This window comes from Gossypium hirsutum, chromosome D04, assembly GCF_007990345.1.
Source record: "Gossypium hirsutum isolate 1008001.06 chromosome D04, Gossypium_hirsutum_v2.1, whole genome shotgun sequence".
In the NCBI taxonomy this organism is placed as follows: domain Eukaryota; kingdom Viridiplantae; phylum Streptophyta; class Magnoliopsida; order Malvales; family Malvaceae; genus Gossypium; species Gossypium hirsutum.
In genome coordinates, this window is record NC_053440.1 from 50,605,592 (window position 1) to 50,615,127 (window position 9,536).

General features: G+C 34.1%; 1 pseudogene; it reads right to left on the reverse strand.

Moving 5' to 3' along the window:
* Positions 1-1,804: 1,804 nt before the first annotated feature.
* On the reverse strand, positions 1,805-8,926 carry LOC121215916 (tetratricopeptide repeat protein 5-like; annotated as a pseudogene).
* Between the last annotated feature and the right edge of the window lie 610 nt (positions 8,927-9,536).

Here is a 9,536-nt window from a genome sequence, read left to right on the forward strand (position 1 = left end):
TTCTTTTGGTTGGGATTGGAATGGATGACTCTGATTAATTTATTTAATATTTTGTTATCTATTTATGATCTAAATCTCTAGGGGATTTTTATTTTTCATTAGATGAAATATTTAATGAATTAAGATGTAGATAAAAAGAAGAATCAACTGACAAGAGTGAAACATTGTTTTGATACAGTGGCGAAAGATTTACAAGTCTGGCTTGACGTAAAGTTGACATTTATTTTTTATTAATTTAATTTTAAGGTAACTAATATTTTTAATATTTTAAATATAAATTTAAAGTGAAAAGACTACATTGACAAATTTGATAAACCTTTAAGGGCTCATTGTCGTATTATACCGTTTTATAGTTTTGAGAAAGTTCAATGTATCACATTTGTGCCAAAAGCGCCATATGAATCAAATTTATGCCAAAATATCACTTCTGTATTGCCTTTTAACATAAAATGTCCCTCATTCTGTAGGTAATCTTTTACCTATTTTGCTAAATAGTATTAGCTATCAATATTAGGAGGGAGTATATTGAAAGCCTGGAGCGGCGGAGGTGATGGAAAAGGGGGATAGGAGAGTTCTGGAAGGAGGGTTACTGAGAGACTGTTGGAACTACTCTCTAAGATTATGTATTTATTTGAGAGGGAAAATGCAAGAGCTTTTTCAAGCGAATAAAATGGATCTATCAAGCCAAGGGGGAGACTCACTTCCCTACACTATCCTATTGGAGCTGCTGATACTGGCATAATCTTTGGACCCTACATTTGGCTGTAGACTTTTATTGTTCTATACTCCTCCAAACCTTACCCATCCCAAATCTCCACTGGCCTTGCCCTCCCTCTCTCCAGTTTTTTTATTATTATTAGATTTAACATAGTATTGATCATAAAGAGTAATAAGAATGACACTTCCTCATGATTTTTTTTTATTTTCTTATAATGGAGTAAGGATTTGACTTATACCATTAACTCTTTAATATATTTGTTTGTTTTGTAGTAACTATGTTAGGTATTACAAAAAAAAAAAAAAAAAAAAAAGAAAGAAAAATGAAAACCTAAGAGAGAGAAAGAAGAAAAAATCAATGTCTGAGGCGGGAGTCGGAATGTTGAGTTTACAGATTTTCATAAGGGCCCAAAAAGACAACTGCTCAGCTGCCAGCCGCTGGCCTTGCCTTGTCTGTCTTCTTTCCTTTTACTTGCCAGCTGCTATACTCTCAACTTTTTTATTCCTTGCCTTTTTCTTTTCTTTTATTGTTTTTCCCTTTCAGATTTTTTTAAGAGATATTCCCTCATCCGTTAGTAGTTCAATCTTATTACCATATTATCGAATTTTCGTCCTTGATTTTAACATTAATTTCAATTTAACATAAAGCATCAAAAAATTAAATCTTGATTTCTTTGGAAATCTTTTGGATAATGCTAATTCTCCATCAATTTAAAACGACACACATTTAAAAAAATGCACAAATATGCCAATTTCTATAATGAATGCACGAATATGTAATTTCTTGATTATAATTATAATACATACCACACAAAGAAACTATTAAAAGTATATATACTGCAACATTAATGTACATCATTTGACGGAATAGTTGTGCAGCTGAAATGACATTTTTGTGCCAAGAGAAAAAGGCATGAAAATTATGAACGAACGTGACAATCATAATCGAAACCATATGACAGACAATAAATCTCTCTCATTTCCTTGTTTATCAGCTGATCTATTTACACAAAAGTATTAAGTAGGACAAATGAGAAAATGTAGGAAAAAGTTAAAAAAAGAATGACTGTAAAAATAGCACACATAAATCGTTAAAACTCCACACAACATTTATGGTTTATGTTGAGCATAAATAGATGTGCGAATGGCCTGATGTGGGGAAGAGCTTTGCCATTCACAAGCACTTGCTCCAAGAAATCCACGCGAATTGACTTGAATTGGTAACACTGCAATCATTTCACTCATCAAATTACTCAGATTGCAAATTATATATAGTTTTAATGAGAACCATAACAACACAGATTTCATGAACAGGTCATCAATGCAGCATGTTCATACTTTGAGCTCCTCCTCCCACCAAAAAAAGAGTAAAATCTAGGAGAAAATACCTTTCCTTTCCAAGAAAAGTCAATGTTACGGAAATGGGGTTCCAACAATGTTAGTTGATCTCCTTCTTTAATCTGTGACCAGAGGTTTAATTGATTCATATATACAGCTCTGAATGATGATAATTAGAACCATATTTCAAAAGAATGAGAAAAAGTAGTCTTGAGGATGTAAACACTGAAGCAGAATACTTACCGTGTCATTGCGTATACCATATACTGATAGCACAAAGCAACTTTGATCAGAATCGCACACCAAAAGTAACTGCTAAACCAAATAAATTTAGCTCATATTTTGCTTGACTACTCATCAGGAAGAGGAATCGAGAGGAAAATCTAACTTATAAATAAAAGCAAAGAATGGTGCATCGAAATTACAAGGCATTAAAGGTACTCGAGGAGACAGGTGCCTACTTTAATCCACTCTACCTGGGCAGTAGGTTGGGTGGGAAATCCCCTCAGAATTACTGAAAGGAAAATAGCCTGATATGGTTCAATCCAATTCAGGTGATCCTATTCAGAATTGTATATCGGAGTTTCATAGAACAATATAGTCACAGTATCAATGCAATCCTATATCATCTTTCAACCCCAAAATCAAATTTGATCCTATATTTTATTTCACAGCAATGCACTCTCATTCAGTCGAAAGAATTTTTTCCTTCACATAATAATGGCATATAACTTGGTTAAAACAAGGTAGACTCCACCAAATTCTGCTGGTTGGCAATTAGCATTTTAATCTCAAGAAGCAGAACTAACATTTTATATAGATCCACTTGGAACTTACTTTTAGCCCTAAGAAACCCAATAGCAATTAAGTTTGCCGCAATATTGAGACTAGCAAGTTGCTTGCGAAAGTCCATTTAACGATTTAGAAAAATTGACCATATGGCACAAATTTTGAGTATCTAACAACGCAAATGATCTTTAAATTTGCTTACATCCATAACATCTTGAGATTATGGCTCCGAAGGACAAGTCATACAAGTTATATATGCTAACATAGGATAACTTTATAAGCACTGAAAAAGGAAACTAAATAGAACAAATGGGGGATCCAAGTAGATCTCTTACAGGGGGGTGATGTTCTCATGCTTAACAAACAATAGCACTTTTCCCAGTACAGCAACTGCTTTATTTAGACCTTCTGACAGCGCATCTAGAGTTGCCCTTTTATATGAGGAATTCACTAACACAAGAAGATGCAAATAAAAGGTACTCAGTGTATTCCGAAAATTGATAAGAATTTTAGCACATAGCTCACTTGAACTTTATATAAACCAATGACTAAAACACAGTAGAAGGATCGGGTTGCTTACAATTAACAGCACCAATGGTGGATGCTAAAGAAGCAAGTCTTTTAGACTTAGAATGTCCCTGTACAAACCTATCTATCAAATTTTCAGTGGAAAATGATATTACACAACCACCACACAACAGTAATCAATAACAGTAAGGAAAAGCAAGTATTCTCCCATACTGTGATAGCCAAATCACTGAAAGTGTCTGAAACTATACTTTGTCACTAGCAGTTCCACAAAACAAGTTTGCATTAACCACACTTCTGTTTCAAAAGCAATCCATGAACGCATGTAGCATTATCAATGTGAAAGTGAAGAAAAATCAACAAATTTGAAATAGATGTTCACAAGATCATTAAGAAGAGACAACAATAGAACCAAAGACAAATGAGTCAAAATCATTGGTTGAAAATACATATTTAAAAAAGAAACAAATCTGTGTAAGCTGGTCTGAATATGGGGAGTTATTTCTCCAAAGAGAAAGATTATTGAAAATAAATCACCAAGATAAGGGCCATTGCATAAGATAACTGATTCGGCATTTATCCATGGCCATTCTATTGGCTTCTCAGAGAGGAAAAAGAAAACATTACCCTCAGCAAAATCTCTAGTTTGTTGAGGAGATTGACCATCTTTTCAACCTCTTCAGAAGCATTGAGACTAGGATCCTTTAAGGCAGCAGCTTCAAAGCCAGCAAGTGCCCTATCATAATTCTCTAGAGATTTGTTTACCTGAACGTAGAAAGTCCATAAAAACCATAGCAGAAATGACATGCAGCACATCCTATCATGTGGAGAAGAAAACCCTTTATTCGACCAGTTTACAGCATAAGATAACTTTATTAAGGTGAGGCATGCATTTCATCTGACAAGAGAGTAATTTTTTCAGCCTATCAGTCTTTGAAACTGAAAAGGGAGCCATATGCCAATGTAGTAGTCATTTTCATAAACAGAGATCAGGCACCCATTATCTAAAAAGCTATTTCTCAGCAAGATTTTCATTCGAAACACACTCAGATTATGTTTGATAACAAGGATTTGAACAAAAGGATTTGAAATTCAGAATTAATGTAAATTGTGCCGTAAAACATATGTAAGTATAACTTTCATGAATCGTTTTTAAGTTTACAGATTTGCTAGAAGCATTACTAGTTAATTTAAAATCCATAAGGTATCTGTGAATTTAAAATTCATCTTTAAATACCTTTTAAATATATAGCAATATTAAATCTTAACTAATTTGTGCATATGTGGTCATTTCATTATATAGCAAATGAAATTCAAATTCACTCTCAGAATCATCTTTCCAGACATAGGATCAAAGAAAAAGGTGGATGGATGTAGTAAACTCACAGTTGCACAATTAAAATACAGGTCCGGATTTGACTTCATTCTTTCATCTTTTTCCTGGAACATGCAATCAATAATTAAACCACATCCCAAACATGAATACATTGTAACATAATTGCATAAATATTGTAAGTAGAAATATATGAACCGATTAAGAAAAAGAAAAAACCATTATTGTTGGTACACTGACTATCATATGATAAGACTATATAGTTGAAAATTGCAGTGAAGTTCTCAAGCCACCAACTTACAGCATTTTGGTACGCTTTTAAGGACTGAAGAAGTTTGCTATGATCCCAAGTTCCGGTAACAAAAAAACTTGTCAGGCAAGCATTTCCCATATTATCTGTCAGAGAAAAATGATTCCATGATCAGCGTTCACAGTTTGCATGGTTAAAACTTAAAAGGCTTCTAAAATAATTAAAAGCAAAGGCAATAATGGCATCTTCTAACAACATGCACATATAATGAAAAATGAAAACACATGTTTTGAAGTCAATTACTGAATTCGGGATTTTTTTTTTTTGGGGGGGGGGACTAAAATGCTCAACTCAAAATAGTTCAGAGACCAAACATAGAATAGAACTTTAAATGTTTTTGTGTTCGATAGGAGTTGTACACTAATCATAATAAAAGTTAGGCAACAATATCAGGTTATGGTATTCTACCAAATTCAGAGCTCCAAATGTACATTTTAATCTTTTTTTTCCTGGTGCAATTCAATGGCGTCATACTTTCACTTTTGGTGCAATCTCAACATTTTAAAGTTAAGAATACAGTTATTTAAAGTAAAAATGTTTTACAAGTTGCAACGTTTATTAAATGTCACCAAAAATTATAAAAAACAAACTTTTGTTTGTTTCTTTCCATTTCCCTTTTGATATTTCAGGGAAAACATTAGGAAAAGAACTCATCCTCTCAAATTGCAGAGTTCAATTACATTTTACCACAAACTAATAATGCTTTGTTAACAAATAATAGCATCAGAAAATAAATTCTTTGACACAATATTCTTTTTCATCCCTACGTGACAGGAAATGTACCAAAAAAAAGCTTAAATTAACATTGCACCCAAAAAACAAAGTAGTAAATTTGTATGTCCAATCTAATACAAATGGTAAATTTGACCATTACCCTAATTAAAATATAAAACTAACTGAAGGTACAGACTTTTGTCATACTCTGCTTCAGACTCATATTTAAGGCTGAAGAAAATTGGTTACGTAAAGTTTAAAGCATGATACAGGTTTGAAGAATCTTACACCAAGAATTTCCATCCTTGACATCCAAAGTTATGGCTTCCCTGGCATGTTGAATGCTTTCCTCAACCATTTCTGCCTGATTATCCGCACCTACAGAAGACAGAAAACCTTTGTAAGAAACAATGAAGCATCTTTGTTTATGATAAGACCAGAAAAAAAGCCCAAATAAGAGCAACCATATTGCTTGATAGTTGATAATATAGTTTTCCAAGTCATTTTTTAATTTCTTTTGCACGAGGGGAAACCCTCAAGGTAGTTATGAATACTCAACTACCTAAAAACAGCCACTTAGAGTAAAATAAAGGCACTTTAAAATGCATTAATTTAATGTAACAATAGTTAAGCATATTTATATTATTTCTGGCCTTCGATATTTTTCATCCAAATTCAAAGAATTTTGACATTTAAAATTTTCTGTAACCAAACAAGATAATTTTATTTTTAAAATTTTAGAAATTCTCTTTAATGAGATCCCTCCTCGAGCTCAAGCTTCCAAAGCACTATAAGTGAATTGATCTTCATACCACTTTAGGCCACCAACAATGTACAGAGGGAGTGCACACCAAGCACTAAAAATGAGGACATATCATGACCTAAAAGCATCAACAATTTGATAGGTATCTTATTTTAAACTGCCATTAACAAAAGAAAAATGTAGCTGCCCCTCAGTCAAAGTAGAATAATAACTGCTTCCATTGAAATCCAGCATTTTATGGGTTTAGTAGTAAAGCAAGGATCCAATAGAAATTGCCAAATGTGCCAGCAGCAAGTTACCCTGCCTTAAGGAAGCGATGTCTTTTAGACATGGATAAGGAATCAAAAACAGCTAAGACATACAGAAGATCAAGAAACCCGTTGGCTTATACCAATATCAAGCATGCCAATTTGTTCATCAGCTCAAACAAGTTGGTTCCATATAAATCAAAAGAAATTCTTTAATACATTTGTGATTAATTTCTCAGTAAACATAAACTCATTTTTGAAAGAGAAATTCTGCTGTGTTTTGCCTGATTTCTCAGGATCAGATTCTCAACTTCCACAACCCACCTAGCTAAGCATTCCAACAACACTTTAAAAAATTACTGATTGACTACTGCTAATCCCCAAAAGGCTGATTTTAAGTTCAAAAACAGATAAGTTGGCTTCTGAACTCCACAAGTATCCAGAAACAATGCACAAGAGAATAACCAGAAGTGACTGAGAAGAAAAAAAAGGAATAAAATCCCTTGCCTTGAGCCATTCTTCTTTCCAGCATTGATAATTGGCAAAGTATCTTCTTATTCGGGCCCTGTATGATACAGAATCAATACATACAATTAATTGATATGAACTATAAAGAAAGCATAATAACTAAAAACACACACTTAAAAGTAAAAACTCCAATGTGGATTCTAACCTTGCTTAGTGCAAGATTAAAGCAGTTCTTTGCTGAAGTCAAATCTCCCTTCTTCCAAATGCAGTTACCCAAACAAAGCCAAGCATCTCCAAGAGAAGGATTCAGTTTAACCTGGAGAAGAAAAAATATTAGATAAAAAGCATAAGCCTTATTCAGAGCCAAGCATTATAGCAAGCCATAAAAACAAGAGAACACTCTGTTCCTGCTTACTGCTTTTGAAAGATGATCCTCTGCTTCCTTCCTATAGTCAGGCACTACATCTAATATCTTCCCTCGTAGATACTCATATGCTGCACGCCGTGCAGGTAATTTTCTTTGTTCTGTAGTAAAAGATGTTTACTTAAATGTTTTAATGAGCCAAAAAAGATTGATATAAACATAAGGCTAAAAAAGAAAATATGAGAATTTCTGGTCCCATTTCTGTTTGTAATTCAATGGTGCTGTTGCACATCAGCAGATTATATCCAACATGATAAAAATATATATAAGAACACCAATCTAACAGAAATATATAGGTTGAAGTACGAATTCACTCCCTTCACCATTTTAATTTGACCATTTAGACTCTCTCAGTCAATATTAACGAATTTAATCCTTACACTATCATTAAAAGTTACTTTAAAGACAATCGAGAAAAACTCTACTGTTAATTTGGATAATGCAGCATTTCGGTCATGGCGTGGCATGACATAATGGTTAATCATCTATATCGATTTATATATATACATGTACACTTCTATAAAATCCTATAACAAGTTTCATGATAGTTTGATGTCGCGAGTCAAAGTAACAAAAAAAAATTATAAGAGCGCAAGTATTAAACTCAATAAAAATTGGAGCACAAGCACCAAGTAAAACATCCAGTTAAAATAGTTTAGAGTTAGTAGAAGTGCCAAATTCTGACATTTTAGACCGAAACATTTGTATAAATTTCTAGTAATAGGCATTTAAGTCTTCACAGTGTTCTCAAGCAATAAGCTTCAAATCCGCATTCAATGCAGAGTTGTTGTAATCGCAGAGGGATGGCAGCGACAAATTAATAAAGCAACAAATTTGATAGCATAAATAAAAAGTAGAACCCAAACCATTTGGTTGCAAGCAAGAAGAAAAAAAAATGAACAGTATGATTAGGGAAAATACCAGCAGGAATGGAATCGAGGAGATTGAGAGCGAGATCGGATTCGTGTTGCAGTTTAGAGGTTTTATCATCGGCGTTTTGAGGGAAAAAAGTGTCTCTAATCTCGTACAAATCATCAGCTACTTTTGTGGCTTTTGCCCATACATCCTTTTCTTCTGCTGCCATGTTACTTCGCCGGCAAAGGGAAAGGGAGGAAATTGGCAAAATGAAAACAAAGCCCGAACCCCTCTAATTCCAGCCCTGGGCTCCAAACAGTTTCATTTCTGATTAAGCCTCGTGCAGGACTCATCAATTCTCTAGTGATTCGCTCCAAAACGGCACCGGCTAAGCTCGATGAAAACAATCCGTTTATTTTCGTACTCCATTTTAACTTTTACCCTGGGTGGTTTGAGCTCAATTTAATTGGGTTTTCAAAAACTAATCTGGACAAGTTTGTCCTTTACTCATATTAATTATAATTTTTTTGGTTGAAATAGAAGGAAAGCTAACTACTTAGCATATGTAGGCCTAGAATCAGTGCCTAACAAAGTAACGAGCACAGTTGTTGGAGCTGTATGAACCTGCAATCCTCGATCCTAGTGTCATGGGGCTAGATTGAACTGCGGCTCGTGACACTAGGATCTTGTAAGAATTGTCAATGTATGTGTAGCAATGTTAGACTCTCTATAAATGTGAGTAACATGGACTGTCCAATTCCTATGTTGAATTTCCTTGACGCACGAGGTCAACGCGTAGTTCCCATAACTGTCATCTTCATTGGTACAAGCGTGGACAACTACTTTGCTATCACTTTCGAGAAGAACATGGTTGGCACCTTTGGACCAAAGTAGCTGCAAACCATCAAAAATCGTCCACAATTCCGTCACAACCGCAATACAACTGTCGATGTTCCTTCCATAGCCTATAACCCATTTACCATGCTGATCTCTAACCACCTCCACTGCTGAAGCAAGATTCAAATTGGACCAACAACTATCATCGATAT